Below are 27,670 nucleotides of genomic sequence, written 5' to 3'. Positions count from 1 at the left end.
AAGAAGGGTGGCCGCAGGGACTCCATCTTAGCTGTTCTGACTCCTTCCTGTCTTTCTGTTATTGCTCTTATGAAAGAGGGAACTGCCGGACCCATTTCTGAGAGCCAGAAACAAAAGCTGTAATCTTTAATAAAACTGTTTTTCCGAACTCTGTACCCCACAGAGTGCAGCCAGCTCAGGACATGGTGGTGGCCGTGGTGAGCTCCATCCTGGCTTGGGGACGTTGATGGGGCTACTTGACTTTGAAATAGATGATCGCCCCCTGCTCAGCTGAGCTCAGGATACGGTTGTCTAACACTAGTTGGGACGCGAGATGTGGTTAAGTCACCTGCTCTTTTTAGCTTCTGTAACTTGCTTGCTTGCATGACGTTGAGAAAAGCCCAAGTTGTGTTTTTTGACCTTAAATTCCAGGCCAGGAAACTGCTATTCTCCCACCGAGCATCAGTCTCTACGGGTGGGAGACAGTCCCTGGCCAGGCAAATAAAGCTCTCTTTTGTTTGACTTCGGACTTAGAGTGTTTTCTGAGGGGGTTCCCCATAACAGTGGGCGTCGGCCCCGGGGGCCTACTTTATAGAATTATTCTCTTAACCTCGTGTTCCCACCACCCTCACCTGTCTGTCCCCTATCACTAGGAGTCAGGCACCGAAGTGGCCCGGGACCTCCTGAATCCAATTTAATCTTCACAATAACCCTCAAAGCCTGGGCACTGTTACTCTGTTTTACAGGTAGAAGATAAAACAAATCGGAGATGATTTTTGCAGTATATGATTTTTGCACAACTGATTAGGCTGTGGTTTAGGATGGGCACTCAGAAAAACCTGACATCCAATCCTAGATGAAACCGCAGAATTTCATGAAAAGGAGAAAGCCAAGACCATTTCCCTCAGATCTAGGAATCTGGCTTTGAAATGATGGATTCTGTCTAAATTGATGGAAAAGGTCACGGGGAACTCTTGCAGGAAACTATTTTGGAGGAGGGAGAAGACAGAGAAAGTTTCTAGAACTCTACCCTCCTTTCAGACAGAAGAACAGAGAAACAAAATCTTGAGGGAGTTAGTAGAGGAACCTCAGAAGACAGATAACACAGCTCAGGAAATGGCTCAGCGGGAGGAATTGAGCCTGCTTCAGACCCGGGTGAGGGGTGCAGGAAAAAGTAGTCAGCTTTTCTCCAAGAACATGAAAATCTCCACTTGAGCAACCCTCTTCCCGTTGAAATCCCAAGCCCTGTTTAAATCCTCCCAGCTCTCTTGGGCACAATGAGAAAGTAAACTGGGACAGGTGTAACCCCACCTGTAACCCCAGAGGCTCAGGAGGCTGAGGCAGGAGGATCACGAGTTCAAAGCCAGCCTCAGCAACTTAGGGAGGTCCTATGCAAGTTGGCAGACCTTGTCTCTAAATAAAATATAAAGGGCTGGGGAGGTGGCTCCGTGGTTAAGAGCCCCTGGGTTCACCCAGGTGTGGGGAAAGTCTTCCACGGCCCATTACATAACCACCAACTGTGGTTCTCACCTTAGGAATAGCTGGCTTTCATCCAAAGGACTGACCAGCCCAGCCTTTGGTGACAGCACTGTCATTTTTCCCCGGGGCTATGTTTTCCCCCACCATCTGGCAGGGAATTATTTTATTAGTACAAGGAAATACAAGGAAGGCTGGGCTCAGGGAGGAGAGGAGAATATCCGCTGTGGTCTCCGGAAATACAAGGAGGTTTAGTCTAAGACAAATCCTATTAGCAAGGACACAGATCTGTGCAAAGACTCCGTTTAGCGACTCTGAGGACAGATGGGAGTGTGCCAGGAGAGAATGTGGAACGCGTCAGGTGGAGGGATAAACTCCTGGACAGGGGTCAGCACCACCGTTCTCACTTGTATCCACCCTTAGGCAGAGCGAGCCACGCTGACCCGGAGCTTGCTCAGACCTCCCAGGGTAGCCTCCTCTCTGTGTGCGGACTCATTAATATTTTGCTTATTTATTTATCTAGTATCAGGGATTGAACCCGGGAGCACTTAACCACTGGGTCACATCCCCAGTCCTTTTTATATTTTATTCAAAAAGACTGGGTCCCACTGAGTTGCTTAGCACCTCGCTAAGTTGCTGAGGCTGCCTTTGAACTTGCCATCCTCCTGCCTCAGCCTCCCGAGCCGCTGGGATGACAGGCGTGCACCACCACACCCCGCTAAGATCTTTGATTATTTAAAACATATGTCTGTGGCCTCAGTAAAGGAGATTCTACCTCGGGAGCATCCCGGTGGGCCAGGGATTCTAGTGACAGGTGCAAGCTTTCACCCACTTGTCTTTTCTGTTCATAGCCGAGCATTTACCGATTGCAAGACAGATCATTTTATACAATTTCCTTTATCACAGATACTGTTAGCTCATTCCATTAAATTTCTACAAAATTATGTGTGTAGGTGAATTTTATAAATCTATAAATTTCATTTCAGAATACTTAAGAGAATGTCCCCAAATATTAGCCAGAATGAGGCAGCGCCGGGGCCAGCACACATAAAACCCCGTGACACGTTCTTAAAGACATCATTAAGAAGGGAGGAAAAATCAGCCTAAGAGATTATTTCCAGTTCTTCAATACTCCTTCCTGTTCGAGTCTTCATCCCCATTTTATGGATGGAGAACCGAGGCTCAGAGAAGCCAGGCATCTCCGCAGAACTGGGGAGTAGCTGAGCCACATTTTCACTCCCCTGAAACCACGGTCCGTTCTCATGGAATATATACTCATATGAACACGGGACCTGGTCACAGCTCTGCCATTTCTGTGACGATAGGCAAGCGACTGCCATCTGCTCTTCCGTTTGGGTGACTGAGAATGTGACTGTCTGCCCACCCAATCGCCCAAGGTTGGAGTGACCAGCCCAGAAGACAGGAGAGAGTTCCAGAAAAGTGCTAAGCCCCATGGCAAACGTGGACAGGGCCCTCTTCCAAGTGCTTCTGGGGCGCCTCCAGCTGGGTCCTCAGGACCCCTGGAGGCCCAGCAGGTTGGCGGGCCTCTTGCACGTGCCTTCTGGAACGTTCCCTCCCACACAGAGGTAATCTTAGAGGCAGCAGCTGAAACCCACCTATCACCAAGCAGCCCCCGTGCTGAGTCCTCCCCCCCCCCACTATTTCCTTGCATTCCTGTGCTCGCAGAGGGCCCTGGCCAGACCTGGGTTTGTCATTGAGGTCCATTGAATTTTATTAGCAATTTTCTCCTTTGTTAGCAATTGCACATCGTGCATTAGCATTTGTTTTCGTATCATATTAGCATTCATCACAAAAGGCTAATCCCATTAGCACATTTCACATTGTATTAGAGAAAACAAATAACAGGCAAGGTACCCATGTGATGCTGCAGCCGCCCGGCCTTCTCCCATGGCTGTTTGTCTATTGGTTTCAGATCTGACCCACTTCCCTCTGCAGAGCTGCCTACAAAGAGTGAACACTCAGGCGCCAACTCTTGAGTCAGTGAGGCGATTGCAGAACTGGGGTTTGTCCATTCTCCAATCTTTCTGTCCTTCCTTCCTTCCTTCCTTCCTTCCTCCTTCTCTTCCTTCCTAGCTTTGTTATTGAGCAGATCCTGTTTCAGATGTCAGGGATGCAGTGTCAAACAAGACTCTGTGGGGGAAAAAAAAAAAGCAAATAAATGTTTTCCTTGAGTTTCAGGCTTATCTGAATAAGTGGCAAGGGAAAGTTTAAGCAAACGTTTTTAGAACATTTTGTAGTTGTTTTGTTGCGGACAAAATTGATATGCTAATTTTGATGCTTTTCATCTTGGCCTGTTCAGATCTCTCAAGGTCTCTAAGGAGCCTGTAGTTAATAAGCCCCGGCAGAGATGAAAGGAAATCGTCCTGCATCCTCAACGTATTTCACGATTTTTAAGATTTTCCTGAGCCTTGATTTGTTTCTATATGAGTGTTTTTGACATTTGGAGATTTTTTTTTTCCAAAGGTAGGTATTTAGAGAATGCATTCAAAAGAAAAATAGTTTTTGTTAATTTTCTTTTTTAAAACAAGTCCACTTATCCGATGTGTACTGATCATTCTCAGAGTTAAATTGACCACCCTCAATTGTTAGATTCAGATTCTGAAATTTCTGGTCCATGTCTCATTGACAGAAACCCAACCTGCAGTCCTGATTCGTCGTCGCCTGCAGGTTCCCACAGCTATGTAAATAAAATGTGAAGGTGTGATTTTCACCTTCCGATGACTGGACCCCATCGCAGAAAAGCAGATTTTAGCGGTCTGAAGTACCCCGTGCAGCAATTCAAAAGAAACTGACTTCATCGAGTTGCAGTTATTATTATTATAAAGAGTGTTTAATTGCGATAAACAAATATGTGAGGTTCTTTTAAAAAAAAATATTTCATCATGGAAAACTTGCAACATCAAATAGCAAACAGAACAGGATCGGGAACTTCATGTTCTCAGGACCCGGACTCAGCAGCCTGTGGGATTCTTCCATTCTCCTTTCGTTAAAACCTCCCTGTACTCTCTGCCCCTCGGGCTTCATTATCCCCATTACTAGGGTACCCAGGATGGACCCCAGAGGTGCTCTACCACGGAGCCACACCCCAGGGCTTTTCACCTTTTATTTTGAGACACGGTCTTGCTAAGTTCCCGAAGCTGGACTCGAACTTGCGATCCTCCTGCTTCTGCCTCCAAAATCACTGGGATTCCCGGGGCCCATCAGCCTTATTACCTTTTTAGGCAAAAGGCCCACATGCTGGAATCCACTGTTCTGAACGGGACATGGTAGGCAAAGGGATATGGTTTTGTTAGGTAAAGTCAGGTCATACGTCCAAGGTCATCTGCTCTCCAGGTTGGGAACCCAAGAAAGAATTAAAGTCGCCTGGCTCTAATTTCTGCTTAGTCACTTACTAGCTGTGTGACTGCTGGTGAGATCCTTAACTCTCTGGTCTAAAATCAAATGGATTCAGAGCACTTCCCTCCAGGGCTGTGGGGGACGATCCAGGTCTTTACAAAGGAACCTGATAATTTAGGACTCAACAAAATGAACTCCCACCCGCAACCAAAATGAAACTGGGGCCCCAGGTCCCTGTACACCTCTCCAGAGGGACTTGAAGAGGTCGCCACATCTTTCCTCATCACGTGTAGCTCCAGGTTCCCCGTGTCACTGACGCGGCTGGAGGTGGGCCTCGCTGGACGCCTTAACCAAGGATCAGTGAGTGGCCCAGGAAGAGGGTAGAGGAGAGCCAGGTCCGCCCAGTTGCTGCTGCTTTCCATACGATTTGACTGTAGTTAAGCCGAAGGGGCTCAGAAGGCAGAGCCGGGGGTCCTGAGAAGCAGACCCGACCCACATAGGAGCTGCTCGAAGGTGCGCACACGGCTGGGCTCTGCCCCAGACCCGTGAACCAACACCGACGGCAGTGGGTCCCCTAAGTAAGGCTGGTGCGTGTTCCTGTTGGAGAAGCGCTCTCCCAGGGACCATTTGGAATGGCCTGGGCAGCGGGTAGACTTTCTCCCTCCGCAGGGCCCAGCCTGGGCCAGTGGTTCCCAGTAAATTATTCAGAGACGGGCCGCTCCGTCCACCCACCCACGTAGGTCCAGGGCAGTTCCTGGGACATAGTATGTGCTCAGTAAGAACACCTACTCTTACTTTCCTTCAAATGAACATAAGTTGCCCTTCTCGCCTGAAGAGCTTTTGTATGGACAGTATTTATTAGTCGTCTAGATCAAGGTAAAGAGAGGTCTGATTTAGAGATGGTGAGGTTGATGAAGGCAATGATGACAGTGATGACCATATTGCAGCAGAACGGAGCCCCCTCGTGGGCCCCCATTCCTCATCCCTCTTTGTCACCACATCCCCGCCATACAATTCTGTCATACCTGTCAGGAACTGGTGGCCTTGCCTTTGGGCTCAACCTTGTGATGTGCTTTGTCCAGCGGATATTAGTAGGCGGGTCACAAGGAGGGGGTTTGCAATGCACTGTGTGGTTGGGCACACACCCTCTAGCGACTCTGTCATTATCACGAGAACAGCTTTCCTGGGTGGCTGCTTCTCCATCAGTGTGGGCCCCAGGATAAACACACAGAGACCAGAGCCAACCTATCCCCGAGTGAAACAGATCGCTGCGGTGGTGTGCCACTGAGATTTTCGTATTTGTTACGCAGCCATAGCTGACTGACACATGATCGCGATGGCAATGCTGTGAATAACAAATATTATCTATGTCCCCTTAGACAGAGCTGCTTTCGATAATGCAAAGAAGGCTGAAGAACGTAGAAGGTTCCTGGGTGGTGAGGTCTGACCTGGTTCCACTCAGGCTGTGCAAATGACCGCCCCAGGATGGTCTCCAGTCTGCCTTAGTCTCGTGGTCTGAGTCTGTAAAATAGGAACACTTCTCCATCTTGCAATTTGATCATGAAAAAAAATAAACATCTGCTAGGTGCCTAGCACACAGTAAGCCCTTAGCCAAACCAGCAGGGAGGAGGGATCTTCCTGAAAACAGCAAGTTCACCTGGAATCGAGGCAGAAGGTTCCCACGGGCCATGCTCCACCTTGCCCTGAGCTCTGCCCAGGCAGCCCTGACTCTCAGATGCACATGGCTCCTCTCCCAGGGCCTCCCACGGTCCTTCCCCCACGGTCCTTCCCCCGGGGAGGACCAAGCCAGGTGTCTGATTCTCTCCGGAGGCTTCTCTCCCTTTCAAACCTGTTGCCACAGGAATCCGGCTCCCGAACTGCCAGCCTCCGGCAGAAGACAGACGGAAAGACAGGAGGAAGGGACAAGCCCGCCCTCCTGTACCTCGCTGGGAAATCAGCCTTTGATATATTAAAATTGAGGAGCGGTAGAGGCCGGTTGTCATGGCGACACCTCGCAGGCCGCCCGGCGATTGGCGGTGTGAGTTCCCCTTCCTCTGGGGGTTGCAGCCTAATTAACTGTTATTTTTGTCCGTGTGCAGGGAGAGCCGGCCCTGGGGGCTTCCAGGCGGTGACTGCAGCCCCTTCGGACTGAGTTAATTTTCAGGGCTGGGCCCCCGCCGTCTGGTCTCCGAGAACTTGCCAAGGTCTAAGTCAGAGTCAGAGGAAATGTCAGAGGACTCCCCGACTTCTCCTTGACCCTGTCATGGCCTCCAGTCATCGCAGAACTTATTGGGGCTGCATTGGGGACAATAGCCGTCCTGATCTCCCTAACTCAGAATCTGTCCTTTTCTCCCCGGTTCCGGCTGACTCTGCCTGCCCCCGTCAGACAGGCATGTGCTTGTAGCCCCAACCCTCTGGAATGTTCTGCTCGGCACTTCATCCCCCGGAGCTGGTTGTTACACACTGACAGCATTCACCGGGGCCAGCAGGGACATGTGAGAGCCATGGGATCTCTGTCTCCACCCCCAGCCGCGTGGTAATGATGCCAGCCAACCCGGTGGGTCCCGCCAACTCCCTACAGACCTCCCGGAGAGACATTCCAGGTCGCCACACGCCCCAAGAAGCAGAACAACCCCTCGCTGCCGTCCAGACCAATTTGTTTTGGATTTGGATTCTGAGGCAAGCTGAGGTCGACCTCACCTTCTCATGTGAATCGCTCAACTCATACGCGCTCCCAAATTTAAAAAAAATCAATCAATAAAAAAATGCTCCCTGTCATGCATTTTCAAAAACGGAAGGACCCCCTTCCAGGAAAGAGAAATAAATAAATAAATAAAACCCGCACATTTTCCACTGGTAAAATTTGGGGTTCCTTATTTAGGAGGAGCTAAGCTCTTCTGGAGGTGGGGAGCATTCAGTGTGCATCTTTGGGACTCACGAACACAGAAGACTGTCGTGGAAACTTGATGTTAATATGAGAAGGAAGAAAGAAAAATACTGGATCAGGACCCTGGATGCATCGAATTTAATCTCACCAAGCTGTCTCCAGAGTCCATGGAGCTGAATAATTTTTTTTAAGCCCTCTGCTCCTTTGCCTTCCTTCACTGGTTGGAGATTGCTCCAGGTTGTGGCAGAAGTTTACAGTCCTCCTTCCCTGAGGCTCCTGCACGGAGCAGGGGTGTGGTACGGGCTCCTCCAATCCATGCAAGACTTTGGAGTGAAAGGGCCTGGTCCCTGGGATCCACCCTGGAGAGAGGGGCAGCAGCAATGCCCGCGGCTTCCAGAAATGGCAGACAGGGAGATCCTGGTGGCAGCACTTGGGCCGGGGGCCAGCAGCTGGACAGGGGTGTCTGGCCCAGGGAGGCCACTGTGGGAGTTCCTCCAGTACAGAGCTGCAGTGTGATCTCAGTGATGCTCCTGAATCCATGCCTGTGAGTGTGTGTGTGTGTGTGTGTGTGTATGTGTGTGTGAGAGAGAGAGAGAGAGAGAGAGAGAGAGAGAGAGAGAGATTACTACTGGTATAAGCAGGATGAGACCAGCCCAGGAGCTTATTGAAGACAGAATATCTATTGGCTTCCTCATGAAACAGGACCCAGCTTCTACCTAAGAGACCACATTTGGTCCCACAACGAACAGAGTGTCACTAAGCCACCGTGACCCCAAACGATCAGTTGAATTTATTCTGTAAGCCGGGCGTGGTGGCACATGCCTGTAATCCCAGCTGTTCAGGAGGCTGAGGCAGGAGGATGGCGAGTTCAAAGCCAGCCTCCGCATCTTGGTGAGGCATTGAGAAACTCAGTGAGACCCTGTCTCTAAATAAAATATTTTAAAAGGGCTGGGGATGTGGTTAAGTGCCCCTGGGTTCAACCCCCAGTATCAAATAATCCAGCAATTAATTAACTAACTTTGTAAAGCCTCACTTCTTGGTGCTCAGGGTTTCCTAGCCTCCCGGGAATTTGAGTTTGACCACGAGTCAGACTCAGTAGTAGGATTCGTCTTCTAGATGGGTGACGGGGCTAATGGGCGGGGCCTTTCCCAGCACTAGGCATGACTGTATTGGTCACTTACACAAAGCAGATCGGGGTGGCGTGGTGCTGCAGAGGCATGGGGTTCACTCAGGTGCCACGCTCTGCCTGTCCTGAGTGTCATGTGTCGACCCCTCCCAGCTTCAGATCTTCCAGCTTCCCGCTGGTCCTGGGCCTCTGTCACCACGCAGGCGCAGACAGCACCTGTTTCTTTCTGCTTTCTTCTGAGGTCAAAGATGAAGGTCAGGGATGCTGGGAGGCGATGGCCCCATGTGGAAGTAGATTCGGTGACCGCCTGCCAAAGGGAAGTGCTAAAAGTTCCTTTCCTTATTAAACCAGCCGGTGATTTCTGTTGCTAGCAGCTAAGAATACCACTGATCAGTGCGGAAAAGCTTGGCTGCCTGTTTTTGTAAATAAAGCTTTATCAAAACCCACGCTTGTTCACTTACACTGTATCTACAGTTGCTTTTTGCACCACTTGGAGAAGAAGTGCCAGATGCCAGGACTACTCACGATCGGACTCTTCACAGGTAAAGTTTGGTGACCCCTGGTCAGGAGCATTGCTACTCCAAGAGTGGGCTCAGGGATCAGTAGCATCTGAGGTATGGAATCAGGTTGTATCTGCAAGGGGAAGGAACAGGGATTTATATTTTAACAAGTTCTCTATGTGATACTTGTGCACAAAATGCAAGAAAATTCTTGCATTTTTTATTTGGACAGATTTTTATGTTGCATAGAAATCTGTCAAAGTGGAGAAAGTGTGGTGTTTCTAGTTTCCCCTGGAAACATCCCCAAACAAATCTAATCCCTATTTTCCCCAACTGCCCTTGAGTCCCCTGGACAACCTTTCGTTCTTAATAAATAGTCTCTTCCTACCTTGGTTTTCTCTTCGTCTTCCCCAAGTCCATCTAAGATGCCCATCCACGCTCTCACTGCGCTGTCTGAACTCTAAGCCGTAAGATGGTTTTTGCAAGGTCAATGCCATTGCACTCTCAGGTGATAAGCAAATGGCAGAGTGTGTAAGTGCTGGAACCTCGAAGTCAGACAAGCGGATTTATACCCTGGTCTTGCCCTGTGACCTTGGCGGAGATGCTTAATCTCTTCCAGCCTGTGAAGTGAGTGCTATAATAACAGCTTCCACCTCTGGGGGCCGTTATGAGAGTTAAATGAAATAATGCACAAATATTTGGCTCTTGCTAGATGCTTAGACTGGTGTTATTATTAACCGGTGGCCCATCACAGACATTAAGCCTGCTTAGTTAAGAGTTATGTCCGTGCCAAGAAGGCAGCAGGAAATGGTCAGCAACCTTGGTACAAAAGCATTTGTCTACAGTCACACATTCATGAAGGACATGGTCACTTCACCAGGTGCCCTGAAAGCCCTCCGCATGTGTCGTCTCACTCCTTCTTGGTCATCATTCAGCTCCATCCGAGGGCTTGTCAACTGTCAGGCACCTCCCGTGTATCAGGCATAGCACCATGCACCTGGGAGTCACCGGTACCAAGGCGACCTTGTTCCTGAGAATATCTTAATGGACAGCCCTGTTTGGCAAAGGAGCCTTTCCCCCTGCCCCCTCCTAAAACAAGGTCTTAAACAGAATGCAAAAATGCAAAAAAAAAGAGATGAAAAGAGAATGTTCTGGGGGGAGCCAGGAGGGGCCTGAGCCCTGCCCACTGAGCTTCCTTCTGAATCCCACCCTAGAACCCCGTGAAGGGTGGTAACAAGTTTTCCCAGAGCCTCAGCTGCCTGCAGAACAAAAAACGGAAGACCCCGGTCCACGTGTTGTGGGATTTGGGCATCAGACTGAACTGGGCTTTGAACGCGTTTCTTCTGAAGTGAACTCTCTCTTGAGGGGACTCTGAAGGGAATTTTTTTTTTCTGATTCTTCCCAGATTCTGTTTCTGTTCCTGAGCAAACGTCTCTGAAGGTGCCTTGTCTCCCCTCCTGTCTTTGGTTCCTTCTGTGCACCGCAAGCCAACCCCTTCCCTAAAGTCCTCGGAAGCCAGAGCGGCCTGGAGGCCCGGCGCGCTCACCGGGGCCGTGGGCTTTGGGGGTTGCTGGTCCACACCTCCTTCCCCCTCTGGGGCCTGACACCTGTGGGACTCCCAAGCCACAGTCTAGGCTCCTGGAGGGGCCATGTGACTCAGCGGGGCCAATCAGAGCGCGGCCTTCTTCCTGGCCTCAGCGATTGGTCTAGCTCTGGGCCAGCGACCCAATCAGAACGGAGAGTCCTTTGAGGGAGGGGAGGGGGCGCAGGAGCTGTCAGACTGCGAACCTGGGTTCCAGAGGGTCATTCCGACACCTCCTCCCGCAGCGGGAAGGCAGCTGGGGGAGGTCAGGGGACCAGATTGTCCAGGTTTAAATAAGATCCTCCACCAGGGTTCTTCTTCTTTTTTTTTTTTTTTTTTGGTACCGGGAATTGAACTCAGGGGCACTCAACCTTAAGCCCCATCCCCAGCCCTATTTTGTATTTTATTTAGAGACAGGGTCTCACTGGGTTGCTTAGCATCTCGCCATGGCTAAGGCTGGCTTGGAACTCTGGATCCTCCCGCCTCAGCCTCCCAGAGGCTGGGATGGTCAAGCATCTTTTAAAAGACGGCCCTGCCCAGTGCTAAATCTGTACAGTTTAGTAGTGAAGAGAGGGTGTCAGAGGTCAGGCAGACCCGGGTCTCTCCATCACAGGTTATGCCCCTTAACCTCTCAGAGCCTCGGTTTCCCTGTTAGAATTCATTAAGGTCGTGAAAGTGATGTGCTTTATCACAGTAGCTGACATCTAATGAACATCCTAAAACACACTCCAGATGGTCCTTGACTTATGCTTGTTCCATTTATGATTTTTTGACTTTGGTATGAAATCGGTACACTTTAATTGGAAATCCTACTTTGGATTTTGAATTGGGATCTCTTCCCAGGTTAGCAACATGCAGAAGGATCCTTCCTCTCTCTTGATGCAGGGCATCCTCAGTGAGCTGCTGCTCCCTGCCAACCTGCGATCACCAGGGCAGACAACCGGTCCTCACCCTGCTAGGTGTTGCTAAGAGAAGGGCGACCTTCTGGTTGGGTGCATTGCACCTTCAACTTGAGGTATTTTCACTGATGAATGGGCTGAATGGGATGCATATTCATCATAAGTCAAGAAGTGTTTGCATTCGCTTAAGAAGAAAAAAAAATATCAGGATCTGGGTCCAGACTCTAGAACAGGGGGTTTTTACAAAGGATGCGGCAGGAGATAGGAGAATGGAAATTCAGCTTATTCTAGTGTTTAGAAAGAAGGGGGTGGTTGGGCTGGTGGGGCGCTCCAGGGATGACAGAAATAGAGAACTTTAAGAAATGGCTATGACCTAGTCTTCAAAGAGCTGCCACTCCTTGACAGTAGCCATTTTCGGGCTGGCTGTCAGCTTTGACAAGGCTGCAAGTGGCCAATCTTTGCCAACAGACCGGTAGTGTAGCTTTCCCATTACCATGCTATAAATTAGCATTTCAACATGAAACTGATCTGGAAATGCAGCTCAAATCAATTCCCCTGCTCCCTCTTCAGTCTTGCCTTGCAGTTATTGCCCTCCCATGCTTATTGAGCGACCAGTGAACCTAGCCGGCCTCCACTCCATGTCTGATGCCAGCAAGGGAGAGGAAAAGGAGGACTCTGTTCATCCCCAAGTCATAACCCAAGACAATGGTGTGGCTCCATGCGCCTGCTGCCATTTTTCTTTGCCTTTGTTCTTTTATTCCTGGTCATTGTTACTGGCTTCTGTGATGGAATCAAGCAGAGTTTGAAATCTCACCCCCTTCCGTCTCTCCTCTGCTTTGAAGGGACCCGCGACGCACAGCCCAGCAGCGAAGAGATGTCTCCTTCCTCTCTCATGTTATGCTACATTCCGACACAAGCTGCAGGACTCCCAAGGATGCTTTTGACTTTAAAGTTCTTGTGATCTATTTGTGCAATACACATGTTAAATTAGAAATTCATTTGTCACTCCCAGATAATAATGTGCAGAATGGTACTTCCTGCATGAATCATTATCTTCAGCCTGGAGTCGTTCTCCTCATGAATATGCATGAGCGCAGACAGGGAGAAGGGAAATGTGTGCAACCTGTCTCTCTCTGCGCAGGAGCTTCGCATGGCTCAGCTCAGGGTTCTGAGTTGGAGCTTTCAGAGCCAAGTCCAGCCCGTGCCTCGCTACTCACAGCCCACCCAGTCCTCTCGGAACACCTGCTCTCTGGTGACAGCAAGTGCCCAGTGACCGTGGGGAGCCCACCTGGCCCATCCATGAGAGGAGAGGGGGACTCCGGAACACAGCAGAGGGTCAGGAGGCCACGGAAATTGAAGTGGCCTTCCAAAGTTCCAGCTGGAGAATCCGGAAACCCTGCGGGGATGCCTCTTGGCTGTGTCCCCAGGAGTTCCAATCAGGAATCCAAAGAGCAATTAATTTCAAAGAGACACAAACGCTGTAGGCTGGCTACAGTGGCCGTGAGGGGAGGAGGCTGCCCCCAGACCAGCAGCTGAATGTCACATAAGGAAGAGGTGCAGACGTCACCATCCCCTGAGCCGGCCTGGAGTCCCACAGCAGCCTGGCCACACCTGGGTAATGTCAGGGCTTTATTTTTCCTTCCAGGGCCACCAGGCAGGGTCAGCTCTTTGGAATAGCTCTTTCCATTTGGATGGGTTTCGTCTCGGACCCAGGCTTCTAGATGCTGAAGTTCTCTGGGAACCTTCTGCACTGATCAGAAGAGATCCTATCTGCTGATGAGCTACTCTGCGCTGGCCCCGAGCCAGGGAGCGTTACTATTGTCCAGAGAGAGAGAGAGAGAGAGTGTGTTTTTGAAATATAGGAAAGCCCCACGCCCTCCCAGCATCCAGTGTCTCGGGACTAGTTCCACCATAACTGGACCAACTGGCATCGGTGTAGTTATGGTGGAGACTCCGAGAGAAAGGAGCACTCACACTTATTTTATTTTGTACTGGGGATTGAACACAGAGGCACTTAACCACGGAGCCACACCCCCAGCCCTTTTCTTGTATTTTATTTAGAGTCTCGCTGAGTTGCTCGGGGCCTCGTTGAGTTGCTGAGGCTGGCTTTGAACTCCCGATCCTCCTGCCTCAGCCTCCCGAGCTGCAGGGATGACAGGCGTGCTCTGCGCAGGAGCCGCCAGACGGCGAACCTGGGTTCCAGAAGGCTCATTTCGGCACCTCCTCCCGCAGCGGGAAGGCGGCGGGAGGAGGTCATGGGACCTGGCGAAGGCACACCTTTTGAGGCCCCAGATAGGCTCTGGATGCCCGCAGTGAGACAAGGGCCTCCATCCAGGGTGCGTTGAGAGAGAAAGGCAGACGACTGCTGAATTCCAAATCGACTCTAAAGCAGCCCGGGGAGATCTGAGCCTAGACACGGACTGCAAGCTGCAAGAGAAGGTTCAGAGAGAATGCCTGCTTCTTAGAAAGATGTAGCTGTAGCCCTGGGCCAGGGGTGGGGGCCAAACGGGAAACCACAGGAGAGAGAAAGTGAAAGGAAGAGACTGCTGGGTCCCTTGGCCTGAAGACAGAGCCTAAATGGCTGGAGAGGAAACCGAAATCCAAGAAGCCCCTTCTTGCAGGGTGTCCCTGAGCTGGTTGGGAACAGTCCTGCTCAGGCAGCAGAGGCTGAGAGGGGCCCTCTCTTAGTCCCATCTACGGCGGCCTGGGCTGTCACAGAGGGTCACCCAGACCTCTGCACTCTGACACAAAGACCAGGGTCAGCAGGCTTTTCTTGCAAAGGTCTCTGCAGGAACTACTTGGCCTTGAGATCTGTGCGGTGTTTGCACAAATATCGACTCTGCTGCTGCTGCTGCTGCTGCTTAGGGTATGTGTGACCCAGTGGGTGAAGCGCTGCTCCCATTAAACTTGACTTACAAAATCCAGTGACAGGCCCCCAGATTTGGCTCACGGGTCGTAGTTTGCCGTCTCCTGACATAGACGACGGTGTGGGTGGTGGTGCCCTAGCGGAGCCGTCCTGCAGAAAGCAGTAAGATCCCTTGCGTCCTTCCTTCCAGAAGGGCCCGGAGTTTCCAAGACAATGGTCAGGGCAGAGGAAGGAAAGTTCGGGGCCAGGACCGGGGGCAGAGCTCTGTGGTTGCAGAAAGCCACAGAGGTTCCATCCAAACGTGCAGGAAGGAGCCGTGTCTCTGTGGCTGGCCACCAGCACAGGTCACCTGGGGTCAAGTCGAGACTCGGAACCCCGTAGTGGAGGCTCAAGAGTAGAAAGTCCCTGTTTTTTTCCTTGCACCTGGAAACTCCAGGATTTCTCCTTTTCTCATTTTTCTTATTGACGCCTTAGGATCACATACGATCCTGGGATTCGCTGTGATGTATTCACACGGGCACGTGATAGAAATAGGTATTTTATTCAACCTCGTTCCCCAGGAACACCTGGACCCTCTGATGGTCCCGGATCCTGCCTTCGAGAGGTGGGGAAGAAAGAGCCCCCGAGATCATCAACCTGGAAAGAATTGGAATATCAACCGATGCTTGGAAACATGGGAAACATGGAGGCAAAACCCATTTTTCTTACACATCTGTCCCCGGCGTTTGCAGGGACGGGGACTCAGAGCAAGACGAGATGGATTATGGAAAACAGGCAGCTCCACAGATTCCTGTTCTCCCTCTCCCGGATGTGGGGTGGGTCCTGCTGTGGTCCGTCGCTGCCCAGGCGGGCTGGACTGTGGCCTGGTGAGGGGAGGCCACGGCTTCTATTTTCCTTCAGTTACAACTTGCCCTCTTCATCTTTCATGCATTTATGAGGTGCCACCGTCACCACCTCCTGTCTCCACCCTGTTTCATGGTGACGGACCCCGGTTTGCTTATCCACTCCTCTGCCAACGGACGCTGGGGCTGGTGCCCAGTTGGAGCCATTGTCTTAAAACTCTGCTGTTCCCAGATGCAGGCAGTTACTGACCCCAGGATGGGCACCGCTATCTTATGAGGCATGGCGTCGTGCGGGTCTGTGTGTGTTCCTTGGCCTGGAATGTTCTACTTGGTTTTTTTTTCTTTCTCTCAAGGCAAAGTGTAGAGTGACGCTCAGCCTAATGGAAGAGAGACAGGTATGGAGGTTATTGGAGTCGAAGGTAGGAAGAATCCCCTGGAAATTCTACAGGATGCCGCGTGGGTTTGAGGGGAGCAGAGAGTAGGAGCGATTCCATTTGCTAAGCAGAAATCAGAAGGCTCCAGGGCCGAAGGGGCATTCCAAATGACAGGATGGCTATTGTGAAGTGTGTCCACCATTTTCTATTACTACGGCACATTACCAGAGGTTGGGTACTTTGTAAAGAAAAGAGGTACATTTAGCGCACATTTCTGGAGGTTTAAGAACATGGTGCCAGCATCCACTTGGCTTTGATGAGGTCCTCTTGGCAGGTAGCAGCACCATGATGGGAGACCCTTTAAGAGCAATTATATGGAAAGACAGGAAGCTACAGGGATCCATGGACCAAGCTTACTCTTTCTATAGCAGCAGGTTAGTTCTCAGGAACAAAACAGGGTCTACCTTAATCCCTTCCAGGGGCCGTGCCCCCTACAATTTGACCACCTTCCCCTGGGGTCCACCTCTTAAAGGTTCTGCTGCCTCTCGATATCTCCACACTGGGAACACAGCTTCCAACCCGGGGACCCTTAGGGACACACTCAAACCACATCCACGCCACAGTAGGTCTGCGCCATCAGTATTCCCCAGAGCTTGTCAGAAATGCAGAGTACCAGGCCCTCAGACCTGCTGAACCAGAGTTCTCCATTTAACCAGACCACCCAGTGGCTCAGGTGGACGGCAAAGTTCTGGTGGAAAATAAGCAGGCTGGAGGTGGAGGGCCGTGACCCTTGGGCCTCTAAGACCCCCTCTGTGTCCCAGAAGGAAGCAGCTGTGTCACAGCCTTCCCAGGACATGATCAGACCAAGAGTCCCGGAGGCAGCAATGCTCCAGCTATGGAAACGGGATTTTCCTCCAAATCAATCCTCACAGAGCGCTTAGAGCACACTAGGAAATGCCCCAGAGTCCCACCCGCAGGAGAGAGGGACACAAGAAGCAGCTAAAGATGTTGACCAGGATCCACAACATGCTCAAGATCAGGGACAGGAAGAGATGGGGGGGGGAGAGAGAGGGAGGGGGGGGAGGGAGAGGGAGAGAGAGAGGGAGAGAGAGGGAGGGAGGGGGAGAGAGAGAGGGAGAGAGAGGGAGGGAGGGGGAGAGAGAGAGGGAGGGAGGGGGAGAGAGAGGGAGGGAGGGGGAGAGAGAGAGGGAGGGGGAGAGGGAGAGAGAGGGAGGGAGGGGAGAGAGGGGGAGAGAGGGAGGGAAAGAGAGAGGGAGGGAGGGGGAGAGAGAAAGAGAGGGAGAGAAAGAGGGAGGGAGGGGAGAGAGAGGGGGAGAGGGAGAGAGAGGGAGGGAGGGGAGAGAGAGAGGGAGAGAGAGAGGGAAGGAGAGAAAGAGAGAGGAGAGGGAGAGGGAGAGAGAAGGAGACAGGGAGGGAGAGACAGAGAGAGGGGGGAAGAGAGGGGGAGGGGAGGGGGAGAGGGAGGGGGAGGGAGGATGCAAGAGGCTGAAGGGGGAGGGGCAGCAGGAGGGAGAACCCGGGCAGGCACCAGGTGAGCAGGTGGGGAGAGAGGTGGGGAGTAAGTGGCTGGAGAGCATCCCAGGGAGGAGATGGAGAGGTGAGAAGAGACGGGAAAGAGGAGGAGGAGGAGGAGGTGAAAGGGACAGATGGAGACCTGGAGAAGCTCAGGAGTCACAGACGTGGAGACGACAGTGAGGAAGGAGAAGAGGGAGGAGGGGGAGGACAGCCGCAGGCCCTGGGCCTCTGCGCTCTGCCCCAGGGAGGTGGAGCCTGTGTCCCTCCCTGGCGGCCCCTGGTGTCCAGGAACAAAGACCAAACACCCAGCGAGGTCCCTCCCACGCATCCTCCACTCCTTCTCCTTCTGCCAGACCCCTGCCTCCTCCACCCCCTCCCGTGGTGGCTTCCCCTGCTCGTCCCCCCACTCCCTAATGTCCCGAGTACGGCCACCACGTCATCTGAAGGAAGGATCGTGATGAACGCCTTTGACAAAGGAGACTGCGTCGCTTCCTGGCAGAGGCTCTGGGCAAAGCCCCGCACACCTCCTGCCATGGGCCAGGGGTCAGCCGCCTGGGGGCTGGACCTCGGAAACTGGGAGCCCCAAATACACATCTCCTCCAGTCCGTTGTCCCTGTCCAGTCCTTGGACCACAGCAACGAGGAACTGACCAGGACGGTATCTTGAGGAGTAGAAATGGAAGAGACACCTGCACTCTCCCGCCGGCTGCCACACTACTCATAGCAGCCAAGACACGGACGTCCTAATATCCATCGACGGAGGAACTGATGCCGTGTGACCCACACACCTGTGTGTGCCCGCACACAAGGGGACACCATAACATCAATGAGTCTGTAGGACATTATCATCATCATCATCATCATCATCATCATCATCATCATGATGTACCATGGATTGAACCCAGGGTCACCTGACCACTGAGCCTCATCCCCACATCCCCAACCCATCTTATTTATTTATTTATTTTTTAATTTGAGACAAAATCTCAATAAGTTGCTGAGGCTGGCCTTAAACATGCAATCCTCCTGCCTCAGCCTCCTGAGCTGCTGGGAGGACAGGTGTGCGCCACTGCGCCTGGTTTATAGGAAGCTATTGTAAGAAATTAGCGAGGCACAGAGAAACAAGTGTCCGTGACCTTATAGAGGTTGAGAGTGGAATGGCGGTTCCCAGAGGCGGGGGAGGGCTGAGGAGGGTGGGAGGGAGGGCTGACTCACAGGTCCCAAGTCACAGGCAGAGAGCAGCTGGAGGCTCCGGTGTGCTAGTGTACATCCAGGCAGAGACAGGAAACAATCACACACCCCACGTTTCAAAAGCCCAGACGAACGGGCGTTGAAAATTTTTGCCATAAAGAAATGATGCTGTATAAATGGATTTCAATATTACACAATGTGTACCTGAGTCAGAGCATCGCTTTTCTCCATTAACACACACAGTTTATGTCTTTAGGTACCCGCTTTAAAAAGTTAATCATAAAAAATCATTTTTAGAAAATGTTAAAAAAGCATTTGGGTTGGAATGAATAAATCCTGGAAATTTAACACACAGCATGGTGACAAATAGTGATAACGTATGCTTGAAAGAGTAGATCTTTGATGTTGTCAAAAAAGAAAAGATTAAGTAGATGAGGTGAGGGGTATGTTAATTAGTTTGATCGGGTAATGATTTCACAATACACACATATATCAATATGCATTGTACAGCATAAACAGATAATTTCTTTCTTTCTTTTTTTTTTTTGGTGTTGGGAATTGAACCCAGAGGTACTTTACCACTCAGACACATCTATTTTTATTTTGAGACAGTTACTTAGAGCATTTTTAAGTTGTTGAGGCTGGCCTCTAAATTGGAATCCTCCTGCCTCAGTCTCCTAAGTTTTTACAAGTGCGCACCGTTACACCCAGGTGGATACAATTTTTAAGTATCAAAAGAGATGGAAAAAAAGTTATAAACATATAGGAACACATAGGAACATATGTATTTTTAGTAGTCACTGATAAATTTTTATGGATTCACGTGCACACTGTTTTCTGTGCATCATCTCAATTAATTCCCATACAGCCTCATGGGTTTGGTACTTTTACTTCCATTTTACAGTTGGGAAAAGTAAGGGTTAGAGAGACGGAGAGCCCAAAATCAGTCAATAGAATGAACAGCTAAAGCCCGTCTGTCTGAGGTCAAGATCACCCTTCTCAATAATTTGGCTAGCGTCCTCGGAAGTTCTCGGTAGGAAGAAATAGTGAGGAAATCCGGTGGCCTCCTCTTCGAGCTCATCCTCTCTCTTGTTGTCATGGTGTTTTTATTCATCACTTCTCCACTTTGTCACCCGTGTTCAAAGGCCACACCCGAGAGCCAGGCTCTGTCCATCTTCCTGGGTGATCCGTCTTTGAATCCAAGAACACGTCACCACGTGAGCCATTGGTGACAGAGCACCGAGCTGAGCCTCCGTGGATGGCACGGCCTCCTCCTCAGTGGAGTCCCGTGGAGAAGGCCGTCGTCCACTTAACAGGCACAGAACCTGAGGCTGAGAGGGGATTCACAATCTGGGGGAGGCTGCAGAGCTCTCCAGAGCCAGGACTTGAACCTGGGGCCAGGGCCCACGTGGTGCCTGCAGCTGGTCCTCGGTGGACTGTCCCCTGCAGGGCCTCCAACTTGCCAGAGAAGACACCCAGTGTGCCCCGGCACCAGGCAAGCTCCAGTTGATTTTTACTTGCTGGTAAATTGGTCCCAGCACCCACTTAGCAAAGTGTTAGTTTTCTTTTCTTTTCTTCTTTTAAACCTATCGTTTTGCTTATTTAAGCAAATTGCTGTTCTTTGTCTATAATTTTCAATTCCCATTTTGCACTTCAAGTCTACCGTGGAAGTCTACGTTGACTAGGTTTCTCCAACCACTGCCAGCCACCGGCTGCCTCTCACCTGCTGGCCCCTGGGCACCAGGGCCACCCAGCAGGTCAGCCCCCTCCTCTTCCCACGGGAGTCACTTCATCTTGCTCTTTCCCGGGAGTGAGCCGGCCGCGGGAAGGTGGTCCACGGAGCTTCCAGGCTGAAGAGGAGACAGGGGCTTCTGAGGGCCTCACTGCCTCATGCTACATGCATTATTTATTCGGTTAAATAAGGAGACTGTGACAACTGCGTCGCCTCTTTCCCTCCAGTCTTCTGGGCCGGCAGCCAAGTGGCTTCTTAGGCACAGCTGATCTTGCGCAAAGAGGAGAGAGAGTGATGAGCACCAGCTCCAAGCCAGGCCCCCTAGGTCTACATCCAGCTTTGCTCTTTCCTAGCTGTGTGACCTGGGGAAAGTTGGCCAACCTCTCTGAGCCTCGCATTCCTCACCTGTGAAATAAGGACAAAGAACTTGAACCGCGGCGTCCAGAAGCGACCACAGTTTCGGTGGCATTAAAAGCTCTGTGTGAGCATTTGTCGAAAACACGAGCCATGTTGCTATAACGGATGGGTGAACGTGCCAGAGGCGGAGATGCCGAAGGATCCCGGAGAACTTCAAGGGGCAGGGACTCTCCCACGGAGGTAGAGTCCCTGGATCTCCCCCAGGACACTCCTCCCCCTGCCCTTCCCTGGTCCTCCTGTCTGGCGTGAATGGCAAATGAGCAGGAAGGATCCATCCCCGTGGTCATATTCGTGTCCATGTCAGTAGCCTGGAGTGTCCAGCCCTGGGGAGGCCATTGCAGATCCCTTCCCCGAGCCCCCAAGAAGATCAGGTACATTCAGGAAGGTGACACAGCCTTCTTATCCCGCCCAGCCTCCCCTGGTAGCTGCAGCCTCCCGCCTCTGGCTGCCCACTAGTGCCTTCGCCTGGATGGGAAATGACATGCCCAGCCCCAAAACAGCCCGTGGTGCTGCTGCTGACGTCCTCCCAGCCCAGCGAACAGCGCTGTCCCCCGCTGGGCGCCGTCCTTCCCGCACCCCCAGGACCCGAGGTCTGTAAGTGCTGCCCGCCGCATCTCCAGCCCTTTTTATTTTTTTTGAAACAGGATCTCGCTAAGTTGCTCAGGGCCTCACTACATTGTTGAGGCTGACCTCCAACTTGCAACCCTCCTGCCTCAGCCTCCCGAGCTGCTAGGATGACAGGTGCCTCCACTGCTCCCCGCAGGGTGAACTCCTTATGTGGCTCATAAGATCATGCGTGTCCTGACCTCTCTACTCCGTGACCACGCTGTCCCCTTCCTGAGAGCTTCCTGGCCACTTGGTCTCTTTTCTGATCCTCCAACGCAGGAAGTCCGGCTCTCCTTGGGGTTTTCCAGCTGCTGTTCCCTCTGCCTGAAATGCTTTTCCGTCAGCGCCTCTCACACTGGTTCCTTCTCGCCCTGGAGCTCCCGGCTCACGTTCCCCCTCCATGGAGAGACTCTGTCTCCTGACGCAGCCGCAGGCTCCCCCACCGCAGTGCTGTTGGCTTTGGGGCTGGGCCGTCCTTTGCTCTGGGGGGCTGTCCTGGACAGCAGAGGAGGCTCGGCAGCATCCTGCCTTGTCCCCACTAGAGGCACAGCACCCCTTTCCAAGTTGTGACTCCCGAGATTGTCAAATGTCCCCTGGGGGACGAGCCACTCACGGCAGAGCATCATTTTCCACCCAAAGTGCCCCCATCAGCTGCCCTTTCTCCCAGCTCTTCCGGCGGCCCATGCACTGAGCATTCTCTGCAGATCACCTCTGCACTGTGATGTGTCGGAAAATAGGGAAAAGGTCACCCACCTGGGCGCAAGAGCTCTGTCTGGCGGATGGCCTGCACCCTCAGGGTACCTGGCCCGCGGAAGGTGTGCCATAGATAGGCACCGAAGGTACCAGCAGGAGTCGGTATTCGCGCCGTGAGCCCCGCGCTGCGCTCAGCTCTGTTCCCCTCGGACGCAGCGGGAAGGTGGATGATACCGTTAGCCATGGCTGCAGCTATGGGAAATGAGATCCAGAGAGGTTTAGGCATAGAGCTCACGAAGGACAAAACCAGGATGCAAAACCCTCGGGGGACCTCATGGCTGAGCCGTGTTGCCTCTGTGAGAGCTTCAACCAGAAGGTCTCCCAAGGTGGAAGCTTCCAGATATTCCTGACTCTCCTCCTTCCACCTCCTACTCATCCTTCAGGACATTTCTGTTTTATTTTTGGTACCAGGGATGGAACTCAGGGGCACTCGACCACTGAGCCACGTCCCCAGCCCTGTTTTGTATTTTATTTAGAGACAGGGTCTCCCTGAGCGGCTGAGGGCCTCGCTCTTGCTGAGGCTGGCTGTGAACTCGCGATCCTCCTGCCTCAGCCTCCCGAGCCCAGCTCATTTCTTACACCTCTTAGATGCGATCCCAGGTTCCGCCCGTCTTCTCCATCCACCGAGGTCCTCGGCAACAAGAACAGCCTCCTGCAGCAGGTCCCCACCTTGCTGGGCTCCGCCCACTCACCCACCACCTCCGCATGACACCTGTGTGCACCTCTGCCGCAGGTCAGGTGGCCCTGGAAATGTCTGTTGGTTTCCTGATACTACAAGGTAAAGCCCAGACTATCCCCCGCGGCCTCGGCATGGGATGGGGTCTCTCTGGGCCTCAGTTCCCTGTCTGTAAGAACAGGCCTGGGAGAAAGTCCTTCCTAGAGATGTTCTAGGATTCAATGGGGTGAGACGGCTGGGGATTTACCGTGGGTGCCCGCGTGTATCGACTCTCTTTCCTTCCCTCTCTTCACAGGTAACTTCGTCTCCCATCAATCTCCCTCCTCCTCCACCTGGGGCCATTTTCAATTCATCCTCCCAATTGCAGTTCAAATGCCTTTGCCGGGATCAAGTCTCCCCTGCCTTCTCTGCCGGGGTTGGAGGCCCTGATCGGAGGCCCAGGCCTCCACTCTAGGGTGGAATAAATGGTTCCTTTAAACTTTGTGTCATCCTCGGTCTACATGGCTTTCTTCTCCGTTAGACAAGGGCGAGGAGTTACACACTTCTGAATCCCCAGCACGGAGCCGAGGGCCCGGCACATACTATTTGCTTAATAAACGATTGTTTTAGGAGTGGGGAGATTTCAACGCAGCTCTATCGTCACACCATCCTGGGTGACTCTCTCAAGCCATTTATTTCTCCTTTCTGGGCCTTGGCTTTTCTTTCTCTAAAAAAAGAAAAAAAATGGAGAGAGCTCCATCTTCCTTAGAGATATAACTACATAATTAAGGTACAGTCTCACCTTAGGCCTGACCCAGGGCTATCACTCAACCAATGACCATCTGTTATGATTGTTGTCTGAGTTAATTACTCCACTTCAGTAAATGAGGGACGACTTGGAGAGTCGAAGCTACTGGAATATCGACAGTTGGAAAAAATGTAGAAATACCTGAAACATAAAGCACAGCCCAGTAACATGAGCCTGAATAAAGCCCCAGAGAAAATGGTCACAGGTTGGCAGGAAAGGGGCCTTGGGCAGGTGAGGGTTGACCTCCTGGGAGAGGCAACCAAGGGTCTCCAAAGAAGGCTGCCAACTGCTCCTCCCGCCATCCGGGGCCGAAACGCTCTTCTGCGCTCAGTGAACCCCGGGCTGGCCTGGCAGCTTGGGCCCAGCAGGCGCCGTGACGGTTCTGGAACCCCACCCAGAGGGTCCTGCAGCGTCCCCTCTAGCGCTAAGAAGCAGCCCCCCAGCTGTAAAGGGAGACCAGGGGCCACACACCCCGCAAGCCAGGGAAGGTCTGTGCATCCTCAGCCCCCGTCCAGGCCAGCGAGAGGGAGGCCACGCAAGAGACGTCACCCATTGCCGCACGGAGCAGGAGAGCCACCCGCAGACTCCCACACCCATTCTTCATGTTGGGAAAGGTGAAACTTGCAGTCTTAAGCCTTTCTACGTGGGGGTTAAAAAACATGTCCAAAAGCAATCGCTGAAAGAAACAGGTAGGAACTGGAGTGTCCGCAGGCCTAACAGGAAAGGCCTTCCCAACAGGGAAAGCCAGTGTTGGGGACCGGAACTTGGTCCTACGGACACCCCAGCTCCCATCCAGCTCCCCAGCCCGCCTCCCACACCGGCTGCACCTCAGGGGTGCTGCGTGGCTCTCTGGAACCCACCAGCCAGCTCGTATCCCGGTCTTGCCCTTGTTAACCTTGGCGCCCTCGTTTCTCCATCATGATGACTAATTAATTAATGGAGGAAAGAAGAGACACCTTCTCACCAGTAGCATGCAAACTAATTAAGGGGAAAGGAATCGTGGAATGAGAAAGACGATCATTTGGCCACCTCACGCTAATAATGCATTCTTCGGGCAAGCATCATCCAAAGAAACGAAAGCGAGCGGGTAAAAGTTCGGAGAGACCCAGGATGCTCATGCAGCCTCGGAGAATATCCCCAGCACGCATTCATTCATTACAAAAGGGATGAGAGTGATTTGGCAACGAAGACTCCTGGCACACATCACTCTTTAATCAAACGATCAAAGTCCGCATCGAGAGCGACGGAGAAACGCCAACACCACGCGCTTCCCGAGGACGCGGCCTGAGCAATCCCCCAGCAAGACAGCGGAACCCTCAGATAAACCCAAATCACAGCGTGTTTATGCTCTCCAACCTATCAATCTCCCCAAAGGCCAAAAGGGACTGAAGGAACATTCTAGAATCAGGGATACTATGGAGATGTTGAAATGCAATGCGTGGTCCCGGATGGAAACCTGAACCTGAAAACACACACACACACACACACACACACACACACACACAATGAAAAGACATTTACCTGGGAAAAGTGTAATAAAGTCTAAAGATTGCATGAGTATATCTCATGCATGTTGAATTTTCTGACTTTGATTATTACACTGTGTTTATTTAAAAGACGGTTCTTGGCAAAACACCCTCTGAAATATTTAGTGGTCAATGGGGCATGATATCTGAAGCATTTCCTCCTTTTAAAAACAATATGCATATGCATGATGGAGAAAATTATAAAGTAAAGTGGAGGAAATTATTAACCGTGGTGGCTGTGGATAAAGAACATGTAATTTGGCACTGGTCTTGCGACTTATTTCTGTAAGTTTGAAAGTCCTTCAGAAGAAAAACAGAAAGAAACAAAATACCAGATATTTGGTGGATAAAATATAGCATGATACGTGCACTTGCCAGAGGGTTTAAAGTAAAAAAAAAAAAAAAAGATAAATAAAAATAAAAGTTGGTAAGTACGTGAAATTACAGGAACTCGCTTTCTGTAACCACATGGGAAATCTTTTGGCAGGGTCCCCTCAAGTCAAATAGACCTGGATCTTACGGCTCAGCAATTCCATGTCAAAACACATACCTATTAAAATGTGTACATGCCGGGCACAGCGGTGGTGCACACTTGTCGTCCCAGCATCTTAGAAGGCTGAGACAGAGGAGGATGCTGAGTTCAAAGCCAGCCTCAGCCAAAGTGAGGCACTAAGCAACTCAGTGAGACCCTGTCTCTAAATAAAATACAAAATAGGGCTGGGGATGGGGCTCCGTGGTCGAATGCCCGGGGGGGGGGGGGGGGGGGGAAGGAAAAGAGAGATCATAGAGAGATAGTATTTCTCCAAAAGACGTGCATTAGAATGGATCACAGAACCTCTGCAACGCTGTAGCTAGAAATTGGAAACCACCCAAATGTCCACCGAGAGGAGAAGAGATAAATATGCGGGAGCGTCTTCCCCGAGTGGAATATGCACTCTACGGCAATTAAAATTGAATTCTTTCTCCTGACGGAAATAGAGAATGAATCTGAGAAGAATATTAAGCGAAAGAAATCAGACAGAAATAGAGCATACTGTCTGACTCCGTTTATATAATGTTCAAAAACGCGAAACTAGCCTACGGTCATCAGCAGCCAGAAGAGAGTGGGTCCCCCGTGGAGCGGAGGGCTCACGGCAGGAAAGGGATGTGACAGCCCCTCCGAGCCCTGCAAGGGCTTTGTTTGTTGCTGTGGGTGCTCATCCCTCAGACGTGCCTCTCTGTGAAAGCTCCTTGGCTTTATTTATAATTCAGGCATCTCACATGGATGGCACTCTCAGGCCAAAAATAGAGAGAGAATGGATCCTTTCACAGGGCTTGGATCTAGGTGTCCTCCGTGGATGGAGAAGGTAGATGGCACCGGGTGGCTGCTTATGCCACAAGCCCCCCCCCCACCGACCCATTTTTACAGCTGGAGAAACTGAGGCCCAAAGACGTTGAACAACTCTCCAGACGTGGCCAAGCAGAACTCACTCCAGGCTGCCGGCCGCCTCTTCGGTCCTTGGGGGGCTGTGTTTCACTCCATCCTAATGAAGAGCCCTTTGGTGGAGAGAAGACCTTCTGCGTGCCTTCATCAAAGGGCCTCCGGAATAAACCCAGGGTGCCAGGCATTATGCAGATGAGCTTTTAAAAAAAAATCACGGACTCTGCTAATAAAGATGGAGAGAGGAATACGGTGCCTAAGTGAAACGTGATAATGAGGCTGATCTTAATGCCACTTCTCAGTCCTTATTTGCAAAATTAAGATCTAAGGAGAGGAGTAAAAAAAAAAAACAACCCACCCCAACCATAAAAGGCAGGGTGGATACCCATGAGATAAGATGGTTGAAGAAGCATTAATGATCCAATTAAAAAATGGAAGGCAGCTCTGTGAGCCTCGGTTCCAATTACCGTAGAATATGAGCCCTGTATATCTGCTGCCGTAGGAGAAGGCGCAGAGGGAAATTAATGGTTCCGGCTTTGTTTTTTTTTTTTATTTTTGTTCTACCTGTGGCAGATACGTTTTTGAATTATTAATCTCTGTTTTCTTTGCTGTATGTTTGGTCTTCCATCCCAAAGAGATTTTTGCCCGGAGCTGATTGCAGAGTGAGGGAGATAAACAGTACTTACCAAGGCTCAGAGGAGGACCCCCTGACACACACAGGAGATAGGAAGGGAGTTGAGGAGGGGGGGTGAGGGACCCCTAAAAAGCAGAAACTTGAGTCCTAGGGAGGAGAAGTGCCCTGCGATGGCCCCCACTTTGCAAACTGGGGGCCGAGCTCAGGGTCCAGCAACCCCACCAAAGGGTTATGAGCTCCAGGCTTGCAATTTAAGAGGGTCCACTTGGTCTCAGACCATGAGCATCACAGCACAAGGTCCCATTTAAGTATTCAACTCATTAAATACTAAAAGACCTCTAAGGACAAGGAAGTCTCATTATTGGTGGAGAGACTGGTTTTTAAACCAACGTATCCATTTGGGGGCTTGGGGTGAAGTTCAGTTGAAATAAGGAAAAAATAAAGAAAGGTATTTCTTTTATACTTAAGTCGGAAGGCTAGGATGCATATCTTTGACATGCAAAAT

The 27,670-nt window shown here is 51.2% G+C and overlaps 1 long non-coding RNA gene across 1 annotated transcript; it reads right to left on the bottom strand.

Moving 5' to 3' along the window:
• Positions 1–7,552: 7,552 nt before the first annotated feature.
• On the bottom strand, positions 7,553–9,875 carry LOC144367598 (uncharacterized). The gene is made up of 3 exons (XR_013427161.1): positions 9,714–9,875; positions 8,881–9,458; positions 7,553–8,241 (listed from the first exon to the last, which is right to left on the bottom strand). It is a non-coding gene; the product is annotated as an uncharacterized LOC144367598 (long non-coding RNA).
• Between the last annotated feature and the right edge of the window lie 17,795 nt (positions 9,876–27,670).

This window comes from Ictidomys tridecemlineatus, chromosome 10 (assembly GCF_052094955.1).
Source record: "Ictidomys tridecemlineatus isolate mIctTri1 chromosome 10, mIctTri1.hap1, whole genome shotgun sequence".
Classification (NCBI taxonomy): Eukaryota; Metazoa; Chordata; class Mammalia; order Rodentia; family Sciuridae; genus Ictidomys; species Ictidomys tridecemlineatus.
The sequence above is the reverse complement of the archived record's forward strand: the minus strand, read 5'-3'. Positions and strand labels throughout refer to the sequence as shown.